This window comes from Pinus tabuliformis, chromosome J (assembly GCF_031772625.1).
Source record: "Pinus tabuliformis cultivar Carrire ecotype Pingquan chromosome J, CPIR1, whole genome shotgun sequence".
In the NCBI taxonomy this organism is placed as follows: Eukaryota; Viridiplantae; Streptophyta; class Pinopsida; order Pinales; family Pinaceae; genus Pinus; species Pinus tabuliformis.
Window position 1 is genome coordinate 5,413,038 of NC_142295.1, and position 27,592 is coordinate 5,440,629.

Sequence of the window (27,592 nt, forward strand, 5' to 3'; positions counted from 1 at the left end):
AATCTGTGATCTTTATTTTACCATCAAGTCTATTTAACATAAGAAACTTTACCATATATGAAAAACAAACTACTATTTCCATTTAATATAAGAAACAAGCCAATGTGTGAGTTATTGTATCATATTCTATTCTGATGTAATTTGTTCCTTTCAACCATTTGTTCTCTAATTAAAATAAGAGACCAACCAAAGTTTAAGCTCTATTATGTTATCCTTTTTAGTTTATATACACATGAAAAAAAAAAAAAAAAAATTACCAACCAATCTGTGATCTTTATTTTACCATATATGAAAAACAAATTACTATCTCCATTTAATATAATAAACAAGCCAATGTGTGAGTTTTACTGTATCATATTTTCGAGTAGTCTTTTTTCAATCCAATGTGTGATCTTTATTTTACCATATATGAAAAACAAATTACTATCTCCATTTAATATAAGAAACAAGCGAATGTGTGAGCTTTATTGTATCATATTTTCCAGTGGTCTTTTTTCAATTATGTTGCCATGGTACCACTATAGAATCCTAAATGTCCCACCAAGATAAGAGACCAACTAGTGCTTTAGTGTTGTTCGGTTGTCTTTTCCGGTTTTTCGGGTTTATCATAAGTTGTCCTCTTTCGATATTCATTGATCTCATAGAGAATTGTCTTGTCTGCATCATCCTTTACAAACAAGTGTGTAGTGTCCAAAACGTGTGTGATGAATTGTTGACTGGCGGGCTTTGAAACATGAAGACTAACAAGAAACTGGGCCATTGGAATATCACTACAAAAATGTTTAAAACAATATTATGATACGCAAAAACGAAAATGTTTTAATTCTAATAACTTCATAATATATCCATGATACTTGCAATTATAAGAGGAAGATGGCATGAATGTTGCAAATGATAAAATCCTTTTTAGTTGTGAGAAAGACAAACAGCTTAATTCCAAGCAATGCAATAACAAATAATAGACGTTGAAATGAAACCTACCAGGTGACCAAAAATCCTTTATATCCTTTGATAGGATTGACCATCTTGAATTTCTTCTAGTTTGAAGTCCTATATACTGGTAAAATGCCCTGTACAAAATTGAAATGAGTACATAGTTAACCAGGGATACTTGAAATGAAACTAAAACACATAAATTAATGATGAAGACGGTAGATTAAGAATAAATTTAAGACAGAGAATGCATCTTGGCCTCATTTTGTTAAGAGATTTACTTTTACTAGTTTTCATGGTCTTTCCTTATCCTTGTACGTTTAACTGAAGCTATACACGCTATCCTTTACAAAAACTTATCATATCAAAATTTATCTTACCGTGGTTACTAACCTTGAGAAACATATTCAATAATGCACATGGTAACCAATGTTATTGGTTTCAAACTAGTCAACCTCAAAAACCAGAACCAAACTGGAATCGGTAAAAACAAACACAAAACTGGTTGACCCAAAAATACATAACATATTCAAATTTTGATTAAAAAAAATATTTCAGGTAAATATGTAAATCCAAACCATTAAACACCAAATATGCAAAGTTTTCTCATGTGTCTACATTGTAAGGGTGAATATAGCAAAATGGCATGGAGTGCAATACAGATGTGAATAAAATACATTGACATTGATGCTTTCAATGGCCTGCAGGGTCCAAACTACTATAATCTAAAATCAAATCAAATTACATAATCAACTGAAACTAGATCTTCTATAATTTTTGCACAGGTCTGCTAGACATCTTGAATCGATGCCCTTGGAGGCCCAATAGCAATATCCATACCCTATGACAAATATAAGTGGCTGCAAGTCATCAAGGATAAGTCCATTCACAATAAAAAGGGGCTTTAATAAATAGTTCAAAAATAGGTTTTAGGGTAATTGTAGGGTTTTAGTTTTGTGAGCTTTTAATGTTAATTCCTTTTTGGGGAAAAGAGGAGGTGGACCAGTACAAAACTAGTCAAACCGATCAATAGTTTTGTTTGACTTGCCAATTTTACTGATTCTAATCAGTTTTGTCTAACCAGTCAATTATACTGATTCTAAACAATTTCTGGTCGACTATACTGATTCTAATATGTTTTGTCAGACCAATCAATTTTATCGATTATAAACATTTTTGTCAGACCAGTCGACTTTACTGATTCTAATTGGTTTTATCCAACTGGTCAATTTTACTAACTCGGTTAAGGCCATCACATATGGGACAATTATAATAATCATCAACTATTACTCGTGAGCTTTGAAGGGAGATAGAGATCCGGAGCTAAGATTTGCATTAAATTATTTGTTCAGGGTGATTAAAAAAAAGAAATGTATTCTAAAAGAAAACTCAAAAATCAACTCAACATAAGTGACATGCAAATTTCTGACCAGAAAATCAAGAACAAGGATTCAAACCTTTTAAAAGCCATATGATTTAATATGGACACTCAATATTTCTATTTATGAAGGTAATGATTAATCATGAGCATTATTCATGATGTAATTAATCATAAGAATTTATCACAATAAATGAAATTTAGGAACTTCTTAACCTACATTCAATCCTTTCAAAGCCTCTATCAAATATATTTTGATTTGAGCACTTATTTACCATCTTGAATGTTGAGAGTCTAAGTTGTGAGATAGAAAAAGTTTGTTGCTAATGATCTTCGAAATCAAAAAGTACCTTTTTATACCTTTTTACACTTACAAGCAGGAAATCTATTCAAAATTCAATTCAAAAATGAACATCAAAATCCAAAATCATCATTGCTCCCATATGATTTGAAAACTAAGGGAGGACTACTTAAAATCTAATAATGTGGTTTCTAATGGAACAATATGCTCTAATGCATCTAATCTAATACTTCGAGAGATGTATGATTTATAACATGAAACATGACAAAAGTATTTATAACTACATTCAACTTGATTTGCAGGTTGAAATTTACTTAAATTCTCATTCTTAAATCAAGCTTGCAACATTATCCTCAATAAAATAATTATCGCAAAACATGCAATGACCTCAACAACAACCTCATAAGTATTTATAGTTATAGATGATCTTCATCACACCTTTAAATCTACATGTTGTATGTGTAATAATAATGCATGTTCTCTACAAAAGAGTATTGCATCATTAAAAAGAAACTGTAGTTACAAGAGGTTAAGAAACTGAATATAACCACACAAGTAAAAAACTCAAGATTTACGTGGTAAAACCCTAACAAGGTGTCAAGGAAACATCCACGGGGCAAGGGATTGGAATTTCTATTCAATCAATAAATGATTCTCCATTACAATAGTTCGGGCATTCATCAGTTTTATATGAGCCTCCTCAATTACATAATTGCTGATTCGGTATGAAACTAACTTGTCAATAACTAATACAATTTTACCCAAATTTACATTAATTAGTTGTCAATTACCAACAAACTCCACCTTGACAACAATTTTCCTAATCCCTTGCCCGTGCCCATTCATCATCTCTTCTGCAAGCCAAGAGAAGCTAAACACCATCGCAGCTTCTCTATTGTTACTGGCTTTGTGAATATGTCTGCACAATTCTCCCATGTATGGACCTTTTGAAGAGCTACTTTTCCGCCATCAATCACATGTCTCAAAAAATGATACCTTACATCAATGTGCTTGGCTCCGCTGTGATAAGCAGGATTTGTAGCCAAGTGAATAGCACTCTGACTATCACAAAGTACATTCACCTTCTCCTGCATCCTTCCAATCTCATCAAGTAGACCCTTTAACCGGATTGCTTCTTTACTGGCATCTGAAGCAGCTATATATTCTGCTTCGGTAGTGGACAACGCAACTGTTTCTTGAAGCTTTGACATCCAACTAATTGCTCCACCTGCAAGAGTAACGACATACCCTGTAGTAGATCTTCTTTTGTCCAAATCACCTGCATAATCAGCATCTACATATTCGCAAATTGATCCTTCACTACCATTAAAGATGATGCAATAGTCACTTGTGCCTCTTAGATATCGAAGCACCCATTTCACTGCTCGCCAATGTTCTTCACCTGGATTTGCCATGAACTGACAACTCCAACTGCATGTGAAATGTCAAGTCTTGTAGATACCATCGCATACATTAAGTTGCCTACAGCATTTGCATATGGTACATGAGACATATATTTTTTCCCTTCATCAGTTCTAGGACTCAAAACCGAAGAAAGCTTAAAATGGGAAGCTAATGGAGCATTAACAGGTTTCACATTGTTCATACAGAACTTTTCAAGTACTTTCTCCACATACTTCTGCTGTGATAACCAAAGCTTACCATTTTTCCTATCTCTGTGTATCTCCATGCCCAAGATATGTTTTGCTGCTCCAAGATCCTTCATATCAAACGTCCTAGAGAGTTGAGCCTTTAACCTGTTGATCTCTTCCATGCTTTTGCTTGCGATAAGCATATCGTCAACATACAAAGCTAAGATAATGAATATGCCATTGAAACTCTTGAAATATACACAATGATCATACTCACTTCTAATAAAGTTCTAGCTCACCATGAAGGAGTCAAACTTTTTATACCATTGTCTGGGAGACTGCGTCAGACCATACAATGATTTCCTAAGCTTGCAAACTAATCTTTTGCTACGACCTTGTACAAAACCTTCTGGTTGTTCCATATATAACTCTTCATTCAAATCACCATGTAGAAAAGTTGTTTTAACATCTAACTATTCTAACTCAAGGTTAAGTAATGCAGTTAGTGCCAACACAGTACGAATAGAAACAAGTTTTACAACTAGTGAAAAAATCTCATGAAAGTCGATACCTTCAACCTGAGAATACCCTTTTGCTACCAATCTCGCCTTATACCTTTCAATACTTCCATCAACTTTTCGTTTCAGTTTGAAGACCCATTTGCATCCAACAACACTTCTCCCTTCAGGAAGTTCTACAAGATCCTAGGTATTGTTCTTGGCTAAGGAATCCATTTCTTCTTCCATAGCCATTTTCCATTTTTCGCTATCTGTATCATCTATTGCTTCTTGATAACAAGAAGGTTCCCCATCTTCAATGATCAAAGCAAAAGATGAAGCAGAATCTTCATAACTTTTGGGAGTTTTTCTTTCCCTTGTAGACCTTCTTAGAGTGACTGGTTATTGAACTAGTTCAGAAACTTCAACAACTTCCTTTGTATCTTCAACACCTTTTTCTCCAAAAGTTTCTTCTTCCTTTTGACTGTCACTGAAAGGTCTAGCCTCCAACTGAATTTGTTGATTTGGCAATACCTGTTCCTGTTCAATTCTTTCAACATTTGATTTTAAAAAAGAAGATTCATCAAATGTTACATCTCTACTAATGACTATCTTCCACAATGTAGGATCCCACAACCTGTATCCTTTCACCGCATAGTCATACCCAACAAAGACATAACATTTCGATTTTGGTTCTAATTTTGAATGCTGATTTTTAGGAATAAGAGCATAAGCATCACAGCCAAATATCCTTAAATGTGAATAATCACAAGACTGACTTGACCAAACTTCTTCAGGAATTTTACATTTAATTGCTACTGAAGGTGATCTGTTAACTAAATAACAAGCAGTGGATACTGCTTTTGCCCACAACTCCTTTTGCAGGTTAGCATTGCTGATCATACTTCTAGCTCTTTCCATAGGAGTTTGATTCATACGTTCAACAACACCATTTCATTGAGGAGTATAAACAGCACTTACAGTATTGTTCAAATTCTATTGAAGTAAATTCACCACCATTGTCAGTTCTTAAACATTTAATTGGTTTGCCTGTTCTTTTCTCTACCATTAATTTAAATTATTTAAAGATATTGAATACATCAGCTTTCTTTTTCAGCATAAAGACCCAAACTTTACGGGAGAAATCATCAATAAACGTTAAAAAAAATATAGAGAACTTCCATATGATACAACAGGAGATGGTCCCCACAAATCAGAATGAATATAGTCTAAAATATCTTTACTATTATGATTTCTAGTTTTAAATCTTTGTTTACATTGTTTTCCATACACACAATGTTTACAGAAATCCAACTTCAAAGATTTCAGATCAGGAGATGATTTACGTTTCATCAGTACCTGAAGACCTTTCTCACTCATGTGACCCAATCGCTGAAGCCATAGGCGAGTACCACCTTCTTTTTCTGACACAATCGCTGCTTCACTGATCTGAGTACTTCCTTTGAATATGTAAAGATTTCCGACCTTTTCTACTTTCATAACAACTAGGGCGCCTTTAGAGACTTTCAGCACTCCATGTTGACCTATAAACTTATAACCATCTGAATCCAACACTCCAAAAGAAATCAAATTTTTCTTCAATTTAGGTACATGTCTAACACTAGTTAATGTTCTAACCGTGTTATCATACATTTTAATCTTGATATTTCCCATCCCAATAGTCTGACATGATACATTATTACCCATAAACACAGAACTACCATTTACATCTTCATATGAAGTAAAGCAATTTCTGTGTGGACACATGTGATGAGAAGCACCAGAGTCTAACAGCCAACTTTCAAAACCCTGAGAGACATTACATACAAGTAAAGTTTCATCTATCATACATAATTCTTCTGCAGATAAAACTTCATCTGTCATACCTGGATCAACCTGATTTGCTTCCTTCTTTGGGTCATCAGACTCTTTTTGTTTCCAACAGTCTTTCTTAAGGTGTCCAATTTTGTTGCAGTGCCAACATTTTTCCTTACACTTCTTTCCTTTGATTTAGATCTAGAAGACCCCCTTGTTTTTTCTCCTATTTCCTTTGACCGTCCTCTAGCTATCATGGCTTCTGGTGCAACTGTTTCAGCACTGGATTTCCTTCGTACTTCTTCAGACAAGAGAGCTCCCACAACTGATTCAAATTTCAAAGAATCAGTGATGCACAAACTGATTGAAGTTACGAAGTGGTCCCATGACTCGCGCAGAGAACAAAACAAGGTTATAGCTTTGTCTTCTTCCTGAATTTTAACTTCCATATCTGATAATTAGCATATAAGTGTAGTAAAAACATTTAAATGCTTTGCAGCTTTTGAACCCTCCTTTATTCGAAGACTGTACAATTGTCTTTTGAAATAAATTCTATTTGTTAACGACTTTGTCATATATAGTTTTTCCAGTTTTCCCATAAGCCTGAAGTTGTACTCTCTTTAACAATGTTGAAGAGAACTTCATCCGTCATGCATAACCTGATGGTACTAAGAGCTCAGGCATCCAAGTCCTCCCAGTCCGAATCTTTCATGTTAGTAGGTTTCTTATTTGCCCCGTCCAAAGCTTTGTGCAACCCTTGTTGCACCAGCAAATCCCTAACTTTTAGTTTCCAAAGAGCAAAGTTGTTTTGGCCAGTGAATTTCTCCACCTCAAACTTTGCATTCGTCATTTTAACCATTTCTTTCTAATTTGCTTCTAAACTATTACTTCTAGGGTTGAATTTCTCCACAATCTGCCTTCAACTAGCAACTAGGGTTTCTTTCTTTTCAACAAAAAAAACTTAATTCTGCTGCCCTTTTTTTTAAACCCTGATTTATGTCTTCAACTAGGGTTTCTTTCTTTTCAACAAAAAAACTTAATTTTGTTGCCCTTTTTTTAAAAAAAAACCTGATTTATTTCCCAGAATTTCTTTTACACATATTGATTACTTCAAATATACATGAAACAATTCAATTTCCAAAAAAAAAAAATTACTTCAAACCCCAAAAATTTCAAATTCATCAGCGTCTCAGCAACAAATTCTTATTTATGTTGTTTTTTTTTTCTAAATACCCGGACTTATTTATGTTGATCGAATTCCCCTGGCGGCAAGCTCTTCAATAAGCCAGGCTCTGGACAAGCCCGCAACGGCCCCTCCTCGCAGGTTCTTCGACAAGCCAGCGAACAAACGCAGGCCCTCCTCGACGGCTGCAACACGTAGAGGTCTTTGGCGACAGGCTACAAGCCAGCAAACACACGCAGGCCCTCCTTGACGACTCTGTCAGCACACAGAGAGCAAAGTGGTAACACGCAGCATGCAGGCCCTCCTTGACGACTCTGTCAGCACACAGAGAGCAAAGTGGTAACACGCAGCACGCAGGCCCTACTTGACGGCTCTGGCAACACACAGGCCCTCATTGACGGCTCTGGCAGCACACAACACGCAGAGGTATTCGATGGGTCTCTGGGCCAGCAGCACGCAGAGGTATTTGATGGGTCTCTAAGCCAGCAGCACGCAGAGGTATTTAATGGGTCTCTGGGCCAGCAATAGCTCCACGGGCTTTGGCTTCCTCCACCAGCACGCAGCCCTCCTTGACAGTTTGCAATAGGTAGCAAACGGAAATGGGCCTCCACATAGGTTCTGGACAGGGGCGCGCTACGCTGCTTCCTCGACAGATGTTGCCACACGCAGGTCTCGTTGTCACACGCACGCAGCTCTTCTACTCTGGCTGCAGGAGCTTCCTTGACGGATGTGGCAGCTCCGGCTTCACTGTAAACGCCTCCAAAGAAGCCACACAATCATGCGGGTTCTTTCACCACACCTCCAAAAAAAAATCACACAGGGTTTTACACAGCCTTTTTTGTTTTTTTTCACAAGCATTCGCCTCCAAACTCAACTCGACTGCTCTGATACCATTTGTAGTTACAAGAGGTTACTAAACAAGAAAGGAAAAGAAACTTAATACAACCACAAGTAAAAAACTCTCAAGATTTACGTGGTAAAACCCTGACAGGGTGTCAAGGAAACATCCACGGGGCAAGGGATTGGAATTTCTATTCAATCAATAAATGGTTCTCCATTACAATAGTTCGGGCATTCATCAGTTTTATATGAGCCTCCTCAGTTACATAACTGTTGATTCGCTATGAAACTAACTTGTCAATAACTAATACAATTTTACCCAATTTATTTAATTAGTTGTCAATTACCAACAAAAACATAACATAAGTATTTATAACTACATTACAACAGCCTCATAAGTATTTATAATTATAGATGATCTTCATCACACACCTTTAAATCTACATGCTTTATGTGTAATAATAATGCATGTTCTCTACAAAAGAGTATTGCATCATTCCTACTCACGAGTCATTATACATTCATACCTACACATAAAGCATGTTCTCTACAAAAGAGTATTGCATAATTCCTACTCACGAGTCATTATGCATTCATACCTATATAGACCATCAATGCCTCTTATATAAAATAACTCTAAGAGAAGGATAAACCAACTTCTCTCACAACTTCATATTAAAACTATTTATCAATAATTAAGCTACACTTTATTTTTACCGTATAGAAATGCTAAACATAAATAAAGATTTTTACATTCCTAAATAAAGGAAAGGCAATGGACGGCTTTTAAAAGGACATCACGAGTTTGAGACATCACGAGTTTTTTTTTTTTTTTTTTTTTTTCGATGTGGTTCACGGGGCACCGGAGGTGGGCCGCTACGTCCACGTAGAGAAGCACGGCCATCAGGCCTAACCCCGAGGGCGTCGAGGAGATTTGACCCCGTGACCTCCCAAACCGGGAGAGTACTATCAACGGGAACTCGACCATTTGAGCTATCCCTCGGGGCTGAGACATCACGAGTTTGAGCTCAATGTCAGATGGAATTATCATTTATCAAAATTAAATCATACTTTATTTTTTAACATTTACAAATTCTAATCATAAATAAAGATTTTTATATTTCTTTATATTTTTTATATTCCTAAAGAAGTGCAATATGCAATGTCTTAGACTATTTTGAAAGGGAGTTTGAGCTCAATGTATTCATACCTATATAAACCATCAATGCCTCTTATATAAAATAACTCTAAGAGAAGGATAAACCAACTTCTCTCACAACTTCATATTAAAACTATTTATCAACAATTAAGCTACACTTTATTTTTACCATATAGAAATGCTAAACATAAATAAAGATTTTTACATTCCTAAATAAAGGAAAGGCAATGGACGGCTTTTAAAAGGACATCATGAGTTTGAGCTCAATGTCAGATGGAATTATCATTTATCAAAATTAAATCATACTTTATTTTTTAACATTTACAAATTCTAATCATAAATAAAGATTTTTATATTTCTTTATATTTTTTATATTCCTAAAGAAGTGCAATATGCAAATTCTAATCATAAATAAAGATTTTTATATTTCTTTATATTTTTTATATTCCTAAAGAAGTGCAATATGCAATGTCTTAGACTGTTTTGAAAGGGAGTTTGAGCTCAATGTCAGTCATATGGAATTATCATTTATCAAAATTAAATCATACTTTATTTTTTAACATTTACAAATTCTAATCATAAATAAAGAATTTTTATATTCCTTTATATTTTTTATATTCCTAAAGTGTAATATGTAATGTCTTAGACTATTTTGAAAGGGAGTTTGAGCTCAGATGGAATTATCATTTATCAAAATTAAATCATACTTTATTTTTTAACATTTACAAATTCTAATCATAAATAAAGATTTTCATATTTCTTTATATTTTTTATATTCCTAAAGAAGTGCAATATGCAATGTCTTAGACTATTTTGAAAGGGAGTTTGAGCTCAATGTCAGTCATATGGAATTATCATTTATCAAAATTAAATCATACTTTATTTTTTAACATTTACAAATTCTAATCATAAATAAAGAATTTTTATATTCCTTTATATTTTTTATATTCCTAAAGTGTAATATGTAATGTCTTGGACTATTTTGAAAGGGAGTTTGAGCTCAATGCCAGTGATATAAAATTATCATTTATCAAAATTAAACCATATTTTATTTTTTAACATTTACAAATTCTAACCATAAATAAAGACTTTTTATATTCCTAAAGAAGTGCAATATGTAATGTCTTAGACTATTTTGAAAGGACACTTCGAGTTTATTATCATTTATCAAAATTAAACCATACTTTATTTTTTAACATTTACAAATTCTAACCATAAATAAAGATTTTTTATATTTTTTATATTCCTAAAGAAGTGCAATATGCAATGCCTTAGACTATTTTGAAAGGGAGTTTGAGAGCTCAGTGATATGGAATTATCATTTATCAAAATTAAAAATTAAACCATACTTTATTTTTTAACATTTACAAATTCTAACCATAAATAAAGATTTTTTATATTTTGTATATTCCTAAAGAAGTGCAATATGCAATGTCTTAGACTATTTTGAAAGGGAGTTGGAATTGTCCTTTATCAAAATTAAAAATTAAACCATACTTTATTTTTTAACATTTACAAATTCTAACCATAAATAAAGATTTTTTATATTTTGTATATTCCTAAAGAAGTGCAATATGCAATGGCTTAGACTATTTTGAAAGGGAGTTTGAGAGCTCAGTGATATGGAATTATCATTTATCAAAATTAAACTATACTTTATTTTTTAACATTTACAAATTCTAACCATAAATAAAGATTTTTTATATTCCTTTATATTTTTTATATTCCTAAAGAAGTGCAATATGCAATGTCTTAAACTACTTTGAAAGGGAGTTTGAGAGCTCAATGTCAGAGATATAGAATTATCATTTATCAAAATTAAACCATACTTTATTTTTTAACATTTACAAATTCTAACCATAAATAAAGATTTTTTGTATTCCTTTATATTTTTTATATTCCTAAAGAAGTGCAATATGCAATGTCTTAGACTATTTTGAAAGGGAGTTTGAGAGCTCAGTGATATGGAATTATCATTTATCAAAATTAAACCATACTTTATTTTTTAACATTTACAAATTCTAACCATAAATAAAGAATTTTTATATTGCTTTATATTTTTTATATTCCTAAAGAAGTGCAATATGCAATGTCTTAAACTATTTTGAAAGGGAGTTTGAGAGCTCAATGTATATGGAATTATCATTTATCAAAATTAAACCATGCTGTATTTTTTAACATTTACAAATTCTAACCATAAATAAAGATTTTTTGTATTCCTTTATATTTTTAATATTCCTAAAGAAGTGCAATATGCAATGTCTTAGACTATTTTGAAAGGGAGTTTGAGAGCTTAGTCATATGGAATTATCATTTATCAAAATTAAACCATGCTTTATTTTTTAACATTTACAAATTCTAGCCATACTTTATTTTTATATTCCTTTATATTTTTAATATTCCTAAAGTGCAATATGCAATGCCTCAAACTATTTTGAAAGGGAGTTTGAGAGCTCAATGTCAGTCATATGGAATTATCATTTATCAAAATTAAACCATACTTTATTTTTTAAGTATCATTTATCAAAATTAAACCATACTTTATTTTTTAAGTATTGAGGGTCTTTCACAGTGCATTATATTATATATCATTTTTTGTCATTTATCAAAATTAAACCATACTTTATTTTTTAATATTTACAAATTCTAACCATAAATAAAGATTTTTTATATTTTAAGTATTGAGGGTCTTTCGGAGTGCATTATATTAGATATCATTTTTGGGATTTTTTATATTTAAGTATTGAGGGTCTTTCGCATTGCATTATATTAGATATCATTTTTTGTCATTTATCAAAATTAAACCATGCTTTATTTTTTTAACATTTACAAATTCTAACCATAAATAAAGATTTTTTATATTTAAGTATCGAGGGTCTTTCGCAGTGCATTATATTAGATATCATTTTTTGTCATTTATCAAAATTAAATCATACTTTATTTTTTAACATTTACAAATTCTAACAATAAATAAAGATTTTTTATATTTAAGTATTGACAGTGTTTCGCAGTGCATTATATTAGATATCAGTTTTTGGGATTCAACTGCGTTAAGAAAGTAATTCATCTATGACCATTTCCATGAGAGGTAGTCATAACTGACTAATAGTAATTCATCTATGACCATTTCCATGAGAGGTAGTCATAACTGACTAATTTCTCATGATTTTTGAATAGTCCACTTAGCACTCATTGCATCGGGTGATGCTCACAGGGGTGAAGAAGTGGGATTGAAACTAGTGAAATGAATCACATAATTCATCTATGACCATTTCCATGAGAGGTAGTCATAACTAACTAATTTCTCATGATTTTTGAATAGTTTGTGTTGGGCTTCAAAATGTCATACAAATATCACTCATTACCATACATTTTTCACCTATGCTTCCATTATATCACTCATTATTCACTACCATGTCACTTCATTTTCCCTATTGTTCATCATTAATGGGTATCATTTATATCTTCCAAATATTATTTATTTTCAAGCATTTTTAAGAGAAATTCTTGATTAAATATTAGAAAATAATATATTTTACTTCATATATGGAAAGTGGATTGTTTTTGTGACATGTGTAGGTACAAAGGAAGCTTCCAAGACACCTTTATGTCGCTTTGAATGATCAAATTCGAATTTGATAAGATAAGCCTCATGGAGAAGATCATGATCTCATGGAGAAGATCAAGGACAAAAGGGGGTTATGTGTCAGGGGTTATGTGTCTAGATGGCTGAGAGATGTATGGAACTAAAGAGAGATTAGTGGATCATCATTATGAGTTTGTTATCTCATCCCATTGTATAAATAGGAGTACAATCTCCTCCACCATTTGTAATTTAGATTTCCATTTGTAATCTTAGAGTTTGTAATCTTAGAGTTGGTTTGTATATCACGACGGAGATTTTGAAATAAAGAATCATACTTTGATTTTCTTACTTCTAGAATCATACTTTGATTTTCTTACTTCTACATTTCAGTCTCCTTTGAAGTGGTGTGCTTGTGGAGTTATGGAGGGCCCCCATGGCCTCACTTGCATGCTTATTTTAGGTATAATTTAATTTATGTTTTTATTTCATTTCAGCTTTTAAGTTCTTGTTAGATATTCTAATATTGGAAGAGATCTTAAAATTCATGTGTTCTTGTAAGGGAACCTTAAGATCTCAGATAATTATTAGATCTAGGTTTGTTTAGTTGTTGGAAGAGATCTTAAAATTCATGTGTTCTTGTAAGGGAACCTTAAGACCTCCGACAAATTAGGAATCTCTCTAGTTTGTTTAGTTGTTGGAAGAAATCTTAAAATTCATGTGTTCTTGTAAGGGAACCTTAAGATCTCCGACAAATTAGGAATCTCTATAGTTTGTTTAGTTATTGGAAGAGATCTTGACGAATGTGTTCTTGTAAGAGAACCAATAGATCTTAGACAAATTAGAAATCTTTCTAGACCTATAGGTGGTACTTCTAAGTTTACTTTCCCGGGTTGACATTAATTGAACTCTGATTTGCATCCGCATTTTAGACCAAACAGTCCACTTAGCACTCATTGCATCGGGTGATGCTCACAGGGGTGAAGAAGTGGGATTGGAACTAGTGAAATGAATCACATAGAAATGAATCACATAGCTCAATGTCAGTCATATGGAATTATCATTTATCAAAAATAAACCATACTTTATTTTTTAACATTTACAAATTCTAACCATAAATAAAGATTTTTTATATTTAAGTATTGAGGGTCTTTCGCAGTGCATTATATTAGATATCATTTTTTGGGATTGAATTACGTTAAGAAAGTCATTCATCTATGACCATTTCCATGAAAGGTAGTCATAACTGACTAATTTCTCATGATTTTTTAATAGTCCACTTAGCACACATTGCATCAGGTGATGCTCACAGGGGTGAAGAAGTGGGATTGAAACTAGTGAAATGAATCACATAGCGTCAATCATCACTTCCGGGGCTTGTACCCGGTAACCAAGACTTCTAAGGAGGTCACCCATCCCAAATCGCCTCTGGCTCAAGCGCGCTTAACTGTGGAGTTTTCCCCACAATCAAGCCCACTTAGCTTGCTACCCCATTTGCAAAACCTTAGCAAGTAGAAGTGGGATTGAAACTAGTGAAATGAATCACATAGTGTCAATCATCACTTCCAAGGCTTGCACTCGGTAACCAAGACTTCTCGGGAGATCATCCATCCCAGATCGCCTCTAGCTCAAGCGCGCTTAACTGTGGAGTTTTCCCCACAATCAAGCCCACTTAGCTTGCTACCCCATTTGCAAAACCTTAGCAAGTATTGTGCCTTATGAGTGTTAAGTGGACTATTCAAAATCCATGAGAAATTAGTCAGTTACGATTACCTTTCATGGAAATGGTCATAGATGAATGACTTTCTTAACGCAGTTGAATCCCAAAAAATGATATCTACTTTTTTATATCCCTTGATATTTTTTATATTCCTAAAAAATGGTCATAGATGAATGACTTTCTTAATAGTTGAATCCCAAAAAATGATATCTAATTTTTTATATCCCTTTATATTTTTTATATTCCTAAAAAAGGTGCAATATGCAATGTCTTAGACTATTTTGAAAGAGAGTTTGAGCTCAATAACAGTGATATAAAATTATCATTAATCAAAATTAAACCATACTTTGTTTTTTAACATTTACAAATTCTAACTATAAATAAATATTTTTTATATTCCTTTATATTTTTTATATTCCTAAAGAAGTGCAATATGCAATGTCTTAGACTATTTTTAAAGGACACTTCGAGTTTGAGCTCAATGTCGTTCATAAGAATTTATTTTATGAATAATTGCATTAATAGATAGTCTTATTGGAATTCTTCGAGCTTTTGTTCTACAAAATAAGAATCAATGATGAGAGAAACCAAGGTTATTTTCACTTTACTTTTTAATTACAGTGGAAAATACATTAAATTACTACATTTGCTAGATATTGTAAAGCAAAAAAAAGTTAAGAATCAATGATGAGAGAAACCAAAGGTATTTTAACATTACTTTTTAATTACAATGGAAAATACATTAAATTACTACATTTGCTATTGTAATTTAAAGAAAAAAATAAAGCAAAAAAAAGTCGTTCATAAGAATTTATTTTATGAATAATTTCATTAATAGATAGTCTTATTGAAATTCTTCGAGATTTTGTTCACAAAATAAGAATCAATGATGAGAGAAATCAAAGTTATTTTCACTTTACTTTTTAACTACAATGGAAAATACATTAAATTACTACATTTGCTAGATATTGTAATTTAAAGAAAAAAATAAAGCAAAAAAGTTAAAATCAATGATGAGAGAAATCAAAGGTATTTTCACATTACTTTGGAAAATACATTAAATTACTACATTTGCTATTGTAATTTAAAGAAAAAAATAAAGCAAAAAAAGGTTTTATGCAGAACTTGAGAATAGCTTAGAAACGTAAAAACAGGTGAAACACACCCAATAAAAATGAATGTTTTGATTTTCAAAACCAACTAAAGAGCATAACAAACCACGGGCCTATCTTGAGTAACAAAAAAGGATAGTCCATTACATGAAGGCTACAAGTGAAGTTTCTGCGGGGAATCTTGTCACTAATAAAAGAGGAAGATGAAGATAGCCACAAAATAAGGTTTATAGGAAATCAATTACAGGGAAGGAAGAGGTGTCTTTCATCAGCTAGATGCATTTGTCTTTCCCTTACAGTACATTAGATCCTTGACGGAGCAAAAGAATTGGCTCGAAGGGCATTGATAGGTTATTTTGGTGGGCCAACACCTCACATTCCCACAATAAATCCGTGACTTGGTTCTTCATGGGCATCCAGTGCAAAAGAGAATGTTTAGATCTCTCCGCTTCAAAGGTGTTTTTATAGTTTATTGTTTGAAAATAATGAGAACAAGGAAGCAGTCTTGAAGGACAACCCCTAATTATACATGAATTCAGGGTTGGTGCTCCAACCATTGTACAATTCTTTCAACATGGGTTACATTTTGAGGGCTGATATCTATATATGGATTTCATTGTCAAGGTTGTCGCTTCATTTTTGCAATGAATGGGTCTTAAGAGCAATAGGGGATATAACATGGCCTCTTTCAAATACCTACTCAAGAAACCCTAAACTGTGAGGGGGTGCCAATGATTTTAGTTTGAATATCCACCAATGGATAACTACCTAAAGAGATCATTCTTGGAGGAGGTAAGGGGCAAGGACTGTTGGAAAATGTAACTATGTTCGGTTTTCATTAATGTACTTGAGTCATCATGTAATGTACTTGTCAAAAGAATAAAGAAAATACTTTTTTATTATTATTATTGTGACTTATTAAAGCATTGGGTCACCTTGTTTTAGGTCAAAGTCGCCATTGAGGACTTCTAGGTTTTATTTTGAGTCAATAGAGCCATTTTACTTTTAAAGAGACCCTTCTTGGGCTTTTGAATCATGTAAAAAGGTTAAGTATTGAGTCAAATATGATTTATGTAACCTCAAGATCAATTCGGCCTAAGGACCTTATTCAACCTCACATGGAGCCTATAAATACAATCACATCGAAATCATTTGAAGCATCATTCTCACACACAAGTTCGAAATCATCAAATTCATTTGAAGCATCATTCTCACACACAAGTTCGAAATCTCTTGTAGCTGGGAAAAAGTGCGAAGTTCTCTCGTCGCTGGGAAAGAGTGCAAAGCCTATTACCGAGAACCCAAAGTGAATGGAGTTTGGGGAAGTCTAACGAGAAAGGAAAAATCAAAATTTCGGTGCCTCTCTCTCTTTGTTTCATGGTCTGGATTGGGAGATCGAAGTCTCCTAAGTTTCGTTGTTGTCGGAAGTCGCTACCTAGTCGAAGTTGCTGGAAGGAGTCGAATACCTGGGAGGCTGACTTGTTGTGGAGGGAAAGTTTAGTCTTGGTCTAGGATGAAGAGTCTCAAAGAATACTATTGAAAGGAAGAATTATCTTGAATGGGTTTTCCCCTCGAGGGGGGGTTTTCCCTGGCATGTGCCTATATCATGTGTCTCTTGTTTTGTGATCTTCATACACACATAATATGGTAACTGCTTGTTGAAAGATAAGGTAGTAAAGAAGAAAAAGGAGCCAACACACTCACAAGTAATTATCAAGAAAGGAGAATCAAGCCCTAATATAATTACTTTGATTTTCCAACATGGAATTAGAGCTTATGTGCCATACTCTACCTACTTCTCTTCCAGGTGGAATGAATGGGTTGGGCAGCACTCCAAGGACTAGAGTGAAGGCATTAATAAAGGTAGGGACAAGGGGTTGGTTGGTGGATCAATCCGCTCTTGCTGATAAGAGAAGGTCATGGGTACCCGAGGCATAACTCCATCGTCCTAGGATTTCGGCAGTAATCAAGTGGGTAAGCTTGGTGAAAAGGATCTAAAGTGCCCACTTATGTGATTCTTGAAGCAAATGGTATAGGTATAATGGGTTAGGTCAGGAAGATTTGAAGATCACTTTATGGCATAAATTCTCCCTCTATGATGAACTACATAAGAATGGGTTTCAACACTGCTGGAAGCTGGATCAAGAAGGTCATCTACTACTTGTTCAATAAGGTCAAGAGTCAAGGATTCTTGGTTGCTCTTACAAGATCTCTTACTAATGACTTTGCAATTAGAGGCATGGTATCAACATCGTTGAAGCTCTATAATGGATTAAAGATGCAAGGTCATCTACTACTTGTTCAACAGGGTCAAGAGTCAAGGATTCTTGGTTGCTCTTACAAGATCTCTCACTAATGACTTTGCAGTTACAGGCCTAGTATCAACATCGTTGAAGCTGGATAATGGATTAAAGATGCAAGGTCATCTACTACTTGTTCAACAAGGTCAAGAGTCAAGGATTCTTGGCTGCTCTTATAGGATCTCTTACTGATGACTTTGCAGTTAGAGGCCTAGTATCAACATCGTTGAAGCTAGATAATGGATCAAAGATGCATTCTATATGTTCCAGGTTTTAAAAAGAAATTGTTTTTTATTGCTTAGAAGATAAAATGGAAAGAATTGTTTTTGGTGATGGAAAAATATTGGTTTGGGAAAAAGACTCTAGTATTGATAATGCTAGGGTTAATGGAGTCCGTGAAACTAGTGAAACTAGGTCTAAAGAGATATCAGACCTCATCCATGTGAGAATTCTATCACTGCAACAACTGATTCACTTTCCTACTTATTTCACCATAAGTCATTCATGAAATTACTTCAATAAACATTAAAATAAACACTATTGTAGATATCACACCGTGATACAGAAACAAACATATGCACAAGAATCAACACATTGACAAAGTTATTTTGGACTAATGTCCCCGGAAAAACCTAATGTGAGAAAACTGGTGCAGCAAGGGAGGATTTTATTATTCAACAATTTTCTAGTACAACAAGGTGCGAAACTGGCTTACCCACAGATAGACAAATTTTCCAACACTTTTTTTGAACCCAGCATCAACCATATTGACCTCTGCGTGACTTGAAACCCTCTGCGTCACCCTGTTGAGACTCTGCGCAACTTCTCTGGCCTTTTGCGTCACTCCTGCAGCCTTTGTGTGGATGACACAGGCCATGTTGGCTTTGCGCAGTCTTTGCTGCCTCTGCGTGGCTTCCTCTGGCCTTACGTCTGCCTTTTCTGCCTCTGTGTTGATTTCATGTGTCTCTGTTCCGTACTTGCTGCCTCCTGACTGCACTCCAAACCACTAGTTCAATTTCTCAGCTAACCCCGCTCCAGAAATTGAACTCACTGGTCTCCCTCAGTGTGTCCTCTAAGTGACCCTCAAGCCTCCTCTTATACTTTTCTCGTTGACAAATCAACGGCCAAGATTAAGTCCTTAATCAACGGCTAAGATTAGATCTGGCTTGATCCATGACTTTTGGACCATTCTAACATAGTTTTATATTAATACACATTAATATTTTATTTTCCCTAAGTTTAAACTTAGGGACTCCATTAAAAATATTAATTATTTTAATATCTCCCAACCTGTTTAGAATCCGCCCAAACCCTTTCTGGGTATTGGAGATCTCATGTGATTTAGCCTATCCACCAATTTTCATGGCTAGAGCACATCGGATGCTACCCCAAATCAACACTCCCTCTTAGCGAGGAATGTGCTCTAGTAATATTCCTCACTGAGTATCACCCTGATCATCCGACATTGGTACTTGTGCTAATGCTAAGCCTCCCTGCCCAACATCCTCTGCATTGTTGCATCCTGTACTATTGCCCATGACTCTGCTACTTCCACTGTTGCATCTATACAACAACTCCCTTACATCTGTGTTGCCGCTAGTCCTTTCTCCCATCATTGCATCTGCACTGCAACTCCCTCTACATCTATGTTGTTGCTGGTCCTTTCTCCCAACACTGCATCTGCACTGCAACTCCCTCTTCATTCGTGTTGCTAACACACTTATTTCTACTTCTGAAAGGGGTTCTTTACCATCCCCATCTTTTCCCTGAAGTAGTCAAATTTTGACTTTCCAAGGACCTTGGTGAGGATATCTACCACCTATTCTCCTGTAGGAGTGTAGCTCAACTGTACAGCTCCTTGTTGGACACAATCTTTGACAAAGTAACACTGGATATCAATATGCTTTGACCTATCATGAAACAATGGATTCTCAGAGAGTTTGATGCAACTCTGATTATCACACATGATACAGGTCACCTCCATATTTCTTCTTAATAAGTTCACCAGAAGTTTTCTAAGCCACATGGCCTCACACGAAGTTGTGCTTGCTGCCATATATCCTGCCTCAGATGAGGTCAGAGCCACAGACTTCTGTTTCCTACTGCACCAGGAGGTCATTCCTGATCCAATGTTGAAACAGTACCCAGAGGTACTTTTCTGATCTACTAAACTTCCTACCCAATCTGCATCAATGAATCCACTCAACCTGATATCCTTCCCCTTGGTGTACAAGAGCCCATAATCAACTGTCCCCTGTAAATACCTGAGAACGTGTTTGGCTGTTGCCTAGTGTGCCCTCTTTGGTTCCACCATGAACTGACTGAGGGTGTTGACAACGTAGCAAATATCTGGCCTGGTATTGACCAGATACAATGGGGACCCTATGAGCTGCCGGTATAGGGTACGATTGACATCCTTGTTTTTTGATGCATCAATCATCTTCCAGTTGGTGATCATTGGCATGGCCATAGGTCTATAGTCTTTGTTAAAACTGGCAACTAGGGCCAAAACTCCATGTGGGTCAGCTTATTTATGGCAACTGATATTTTTATTGGATCTTTCTCGTCGAGAGGTGTAGGATTGATCCAAAGATCATCCAATTCCGATAAGTATTTATGGAGATATAAATTTATTTTGACTATGCAATGATTATCAAGCCGACCTGTGACTTATGTAGGCTCAAGAAGCCCAAACGTCATGTCTATTCATCCTATACATTTTGGTATAAATAGAAGAGGATTTGAAGTCATTTAGACACGCTTTATGTGATCTCCTCTCCACGTCTAGGCTTTTAGACATAGTAGCATAATGATCTAGATCTAAACACTGTTATGGAAGAAACCCTAGAAGCTGTCACTAATACGCAGCAACAGGAAGGCTCAAGATCTCATAACGCAGTCCAAGAAACCTACAAACTTGGCAGCGTAGAACAACAAGCAGCGTGTAATCTGGGCAGCCATGGCATTATGGTGAAACGCAGTTATGGTGAATGCAGTAGCATTATGGTGAAACGCAGTTATGGTGAACGCAGCAGCATTATGGTGAAACGCAGTGCTGGCAATGTCAAGATTGAAGCAGCAGTCAACGTGATGAAAATGCCGCAAATAGCGTAGGCCTGTTCATGCAAAGACAACCTACATGGATGAGATACGTGGATCTGACAGCATAGAAGATACACGTTGTTCTCAGAGGTTAATAGAACTCGCAGCAACATACAACACATTCATGGCACGTGATATATGTGGATCTGGCAGCGTAGAAGAGACACGTTGAGGTTAACGCAGATATAGAACCCGCAGCAATGCAACACATTCATGGCACGTGATATATGTGGATCTGGCAGCGTAGAAGATACACGTTGAGGTTAACGCAGATATAGAACCTACAACAATGCAACGCATTCATGGCACGTGATATATGTGGATCTGGCAGCGTAGAAGATACACGTTGAGGTTAACACCGATACAGAACTTGCAGCAATGCAACGCATTCATGGCACATGATATATGTGGATCTGGCAGTCAACACGTAGATCATTCAACGTAATGCCTGGAGCAGCCGCAGTCATAAAGCTATATACGCACAAACACGCATACATTGTAACACAGTGTGGATGGTATATATGTTGTCATGCACAGTGTTACCACGCAGTCATATACGCATATGGGAATGAAGTTATAGTGACCACACAGTCATCACAGTCATATATATACATTGTGTATGGAATGGGGAAGCCATCATATATATATGCTTGATGATGCATGGAATGCAACACTGGTCATATCCATACACAGTCATGGACATATGCAGCCCTGATACACATCCAACCCTATACGAAAATAATATAGCCTAGCTGCTTTGCTAGGCTGCAAGCCATAGCAAGCAGCTAAGGCTGATATGTGTATGAACTCCATAATGAAGCAACAGAAGGATAAACATGGGCAGCCTTATGAGCAGCATGATCATGATAAATGGGCAGTATGATGAAATCATGAAGCAGCACGACACATGGGCAGCATGAAGTATGCGGTCATGGACAACTTGATGTATGGGCAGCACAGTGATCATGAGTAGCATGATGATGCATGATGCAGCATGATGGTGCTACATAGTAAGGTGCAACAGATGAACGAAATGGATAGGTGAAGCCGTCACCTAGGAGAATCAGTTGAAGCAAAATGTCTTCAACTGATCTCATGTATCATCTTTATAGGAGATGATCTATGCTCAGATCTAAATAAGTCAACGTATTGACTTCTGATGTAAATGTACTATCTCTCTCACTTTCTCTACTGAACTTTGAAGAACATAAAAGAAGAATTGATCAAGGGTTTCCCCACACATTGTGGGGTTTGTCCCTGGCTAGCGCCACATCTTGTGTCCTCTTATCTTGGCATGTCTTCTGTGATTTATATTTATGTTCTATCTGCAGTTTATCTTAATGCTGATGTGATTACTAACTATGAAAATTTAAATTAATTGCTCTAGCATAGAACATACCTAAACTCAACAGTGTCCCATCCCAAACCTTTTCAGAATTTCTGTAGCATACCTCCCTTGCCCAAGGAAGATCTCTCCTTTCTGCTGCCAAACTTCCAACCCTAGGAAGTAGTGCATTCGTCCTAGATCCTTCATATCGAACTCTATGGCTAGATTCTTCTTGTAGTCCTCAATAAGTCTGGATGATCCTGTCATAAAGAGATCATCCACATATAATACTAAGATAAGCGGCTCGTTCAATACGACCAGATAGTAGAGATTTGGATCCGCATCACTCTTGACAAACCCCATCTTCTGCAAGTAGCCATCTATTTGACCATACCACGCTCTCGGTGCCTACTTCAACCCATACAAGGCTTTCTTCAGTCTGCATACATGAGACTTCTTCTCATGAGTTTCAAAGCCCTTTGGTTGTTCAATATATACCTCTTCTTCTATTACCTCGTTCAGAAATGTCGTCCTGACATCCATCTGATGGATCTCCCATCCCATCTGGGCTGCAAGAGATATCACAGTCCTAATAGATGTATACTTGGCTGCAGGAGCGAAGGTTTCCTCATAGTCAATCCCTTCCTTTTGAGCATACCCCTTAGCCACAAACCTGGCCTTGTATTTCTCAACACTACCATCCGCAGCATATTTGGTCTTGTAGATCCATCTTGAACCTACCACAAATCTGTCTTGAGGCCTTGACACCACCTCCCAGACATTGTTCACCATTATGGAGTTATACTCCTCTAACATCGCATCTAGCCAGAGCTGATGCTAAGTTGCCTCCTTGAAACTGGCAGGCTCTCCATCCTAAGCTACTAATGCCTGATACCTGTATAGCTATTTTCGCTCCCTCTCATTGTTCCTTGGCTTGTCGATGAAGTTCTCTGCATCACACAGAATCTGACAAAGTTCCCTGCTAGTTCTTCCTCTGCCAACGGGTGCTTCTGTTTTCTCCTCCTCATCCTAAGAATCTTCCTGGCCTGAGGAAGAATTCTTCACTTCTTTTGGTTGAAGAGGCATGACCAACAGATCCTCTTTCGACTGCACCTCGGAAGGCATTTCGCGAGATGTTCTGAAAGCTCTGTTCTCAATGAACTTTACATCTCTTCGTACTACCACCTTCCTGCTCCCTGGAAGATATATTCTGTATGCCTCAGCGCTCTCACTATATCCCACCAGATATCCCTTTTCTTCAGTCTAATCCAGCTTCTTCCTCTTTTCTTCGGGTATGCGACAATATGCTAAACTCCCAAATATCTTGAAATGACTGACTTCAGGCATCTTCCCAGTGAAGACTTTCTCTGGAGTAATTTTGCCCAATGCCCAATGAGGGGTCTTGTTCTGAACGTATACAGTTGTGTTACATGCTTCCACCCATAGGAATTTTGGCATATCCTGATCATACAGCATGGCCCTAGTTGCTTCTACAATAGTCCTGTTTTTCCTTTCTGCCATCCCATTCTGCTCCGAATTGTAGGGAGTTGTCCACTCTTTTCTGATGCCCTCCTTAGCACAATAATCAGTGAAGTCCTTATCGACATACTCTCCACCATTATCTAAGCGCAAAACTCTTATTTTCTTCCCAGTCAGATTCTCCACCAGAGCCTTGAATTCCTTGAATCGATAGAAAACCTCATCCTTGGTTTTGAAAAAATAAATCTAAGTTTTCTTCGAGTGGTCATCAATACTCGACACCGCTAAGAGCTTTAACGGACATAGGTCCGAAGATATCTGAGTGTATCAATCCTAGTACACTCTTGGCCTTGTGTTTGCTCCTAGGAAATGCCGCCTTTACTTTCCTAGATCGCATCCCCTGCATACATCATCTTATTCAGTACTCAGATCCGGAACTCCTGTTACAGTGCTCCTGAGAATTCTCAGAGCTCCATGGTGCAAGTGACTCATCCTTCTGTGCCATAGTTAGTTCAAGTCCTTGTCCCCATGACTGCCTATTAGTGCCATTGGTGATTCTAGTTGTAATCTATACAATTGATTACTTTTGATCCTGATCTACACTTTCCTTTTCCAACTCGGGTGTTTGACGTATACCTTTCCCTTGATGAAGTGGACATCATAGCCCTTGCCTTGTAGTTGTGACACGGAAAGTAAGTTCATACCCAATCCTGGTACATGCAGCACATTTGTGGCACAGAACCACCCTCCCGATTCTGTCTGAAAAACTGTGGTACCCTTTCCTACTGGAGTACACTTTGCCTTGTTCCCCATGGTTATCTGAAAGTTCATCTTCTCTTCTCGATATTTTGAGAAACACTCCCTGATTCTCGTCATATGCCAAGAGGCTCCACTGTCTATATACCATACTTTGATGATGCAGCATTAGTCATGCACGCCACTTCTTTTTCCAGCCTGGAAGCCAACATAAAGAAATCGAAATCTCTTTCTCTTGTGCAATCTTCTGAAAATCTGTGTGAGTCCCCTGAGGTGGATGCCTTTGCATCATGGTCTCGACGCATAACAGATTTTCACTTTTTGTCTCTGATTACTCCTTCTGATACCATGTGAGAATTCTATCACTGCAACAACTTATTTACTTTTCCTACTTGTTTCACCATAAGTTATTCATGAAATTACTTCAATAGACATTAAAATAAATATTGTTGCAGATATCACACCGTAATACAAAAACAAACATATGCACAAGAATCAACACATTGACACAGTGATTTTGGACTGATGTCCCCGGAAAAATCCAATGTGGGAAACCGGTGCAACAAGGGAGGATTTTATTATTCAGCAATTTTCTAGTACAACAGGGTGCCAAACTGGCTTACCCACAGATAGACAAATTTTCCAGCACTTCTTCTAAACCCAACATCAGCCCTACTGACCTCTGCGTGCCCTGAAACCCTCTGCGTCAGCCTGTTGAGACTCTGCGCAACCTCTCTGGCCTTCTACGTCACTCCTGTAACCTCTACGTGGATGACGCAAGCCCTGCTGGCTCTACGCAGTCTCTGCTGCTTCTACATGGCTTCCTTTGGCCATGCGTCTATCTTTTCTGCCTCTGTGTTGAACTCTCGTCTCTCTGTTCTGTACTTGCTGCCTCCTGACTGCTCTCCAGACCACTGGTTCAATTTCTCTGCTAACCCCGCTCCAGAAATTGAACTGATTGGTCTCCCTCAATGTGTCCTCCAAGTGACCCTCAAGCCTCCTCTTATACTTTTCTCGTTAACAAATCAACGGCCGATATTAAGTCCCTAATCAACGAGTAAGATTAGATCTAGCTTGATCCATGACTTTTGGACCATTCTAACGCAGTTTTATAAATACACATTAATATTTTATTTTCCCTAAGTTTAGACTTAGGGACTCTATTAAAAACATTAATTATTTTAACATCTCCCAACCTGTTTAGAATATGCCCAAACCCTTTCTGGGTATTGGAGATCTCATGTGCTTTAGCCTCTCCACCAATTTTTGTGGCTAGAGCACATTCGATGCTACTCCAAATCAACAATCCATTCCGATGTGTGTGGCCCATGTCTGACAAATCACTTGGAGGTCATCTCTACCATGTAACATTCATTGATGACCATTCTAGAAAGACATGGCTCTACCTCCACAAGACAAAAGATGAAGTATTTGATAAGTTCAAGGAGCTTAGGGCTGAAGTGGAAACCCTAACCGAAAGAAAGATAAAAACTTTGAGGTCTGACAATGGTGGGAAATACACTTCTAAGGAATTGATTGCATATTATAAGGAAGCTAATATTAAGAGGGAGGTCATTGTTCCCTATTTATCCCCAACAAAATGGATTGGCCGAAAGGAAGAATAGGTCAATTGAAGAAGGCATTTGAAGTATGCTCCTTGATCAAGATCTACCAAATTTCTCATGGGAAGAAGCAGCACTGACAACTGTATACATTCAAAATAGGAGTCCTCATAAGAGCCTTGATAATACAACACCCGAAGAAGTATTCACAGGAAAGAAGTTGAGTGTGGATCAACTCTGAATCTTTGGAAGTCCAGCATATATCCATGTTGCATAAAACATCTGCTATATTCTCAAAAAGTATGAAGGAGAACCTCTCAGGACAAGGTAGGTCAAGGAACAAAGGTATGCTTTAAATACATTAATTTCTTTATATTGAAAGGATTATTCATTTAATAATATATTACTAACATTGTTATGTCTAGCTATATCATAGTGATTCTTGTTTTGGGTGATTCATCTCTTGATAAATCTACCCAGCCCACTCATATTCTTAACTGATTTTATAGAACCCTAGACAGGTTCTGGAAAACCCTAACCGAAGGGTATGCTAATGTGAATGTCTGAAACCCTAAGTTGCATAGGGATATTATGAAATGTTATTTGAAGTTTTTATTGATGATGCCATGTTTGGGATTTTGGTAAGATCGGGAAAACCTAACTTGTTAGGGTTGAATGATAAGGTCTAAAATCCCAAACCTTTGAAGATTTGGTAATGTTGGGTTTGCTATGTTTCTACATTGAAACCCTAGCTCATTAGGGTTTGGTGGAATGTTTGAGCAAGACTCTTATATTGTCTTAGAAATGATTTCCTTGGTATGTGTGTTTGTCTCATCTATCTAGTTTGACTCTTGATATTTTTTGTGAAGTTGGGTTTGACTAACACATGATATGAAATGTATTTGCATGATGATGAAGACTAGGCATATATAGATATATCCTTTTGATTGAAA

The 27,592-nt window shown here is 36.0% G+C and overlaps 1 long non-coding RNA gene across 1 annotated transcript in view; it reads right to left on the reverse strand.

The window, feature by feature from the left end:
- Positions 1-414: 414 nt before the first annotated feature.
- The window catches only part of LOC149225134 (uncharacterized), a 169,524-nt gene continuing 142,346 nt past the window's right edge, over positions 415-27,592 (reverse strand). Inside the window, exons 2-3 of the long non-coding RNA XR_016246940.1 lie at positions 982-1,070; positions 415-770 (exon numbers count right to left, since the gene is read on the reverse strand). This is a non-coding gene — a long non-coding RNA (uncharacterized LOC149225134). The remainder of the gene's footprint in view (positions 771-981; positions 1,071-27,592) is intronic.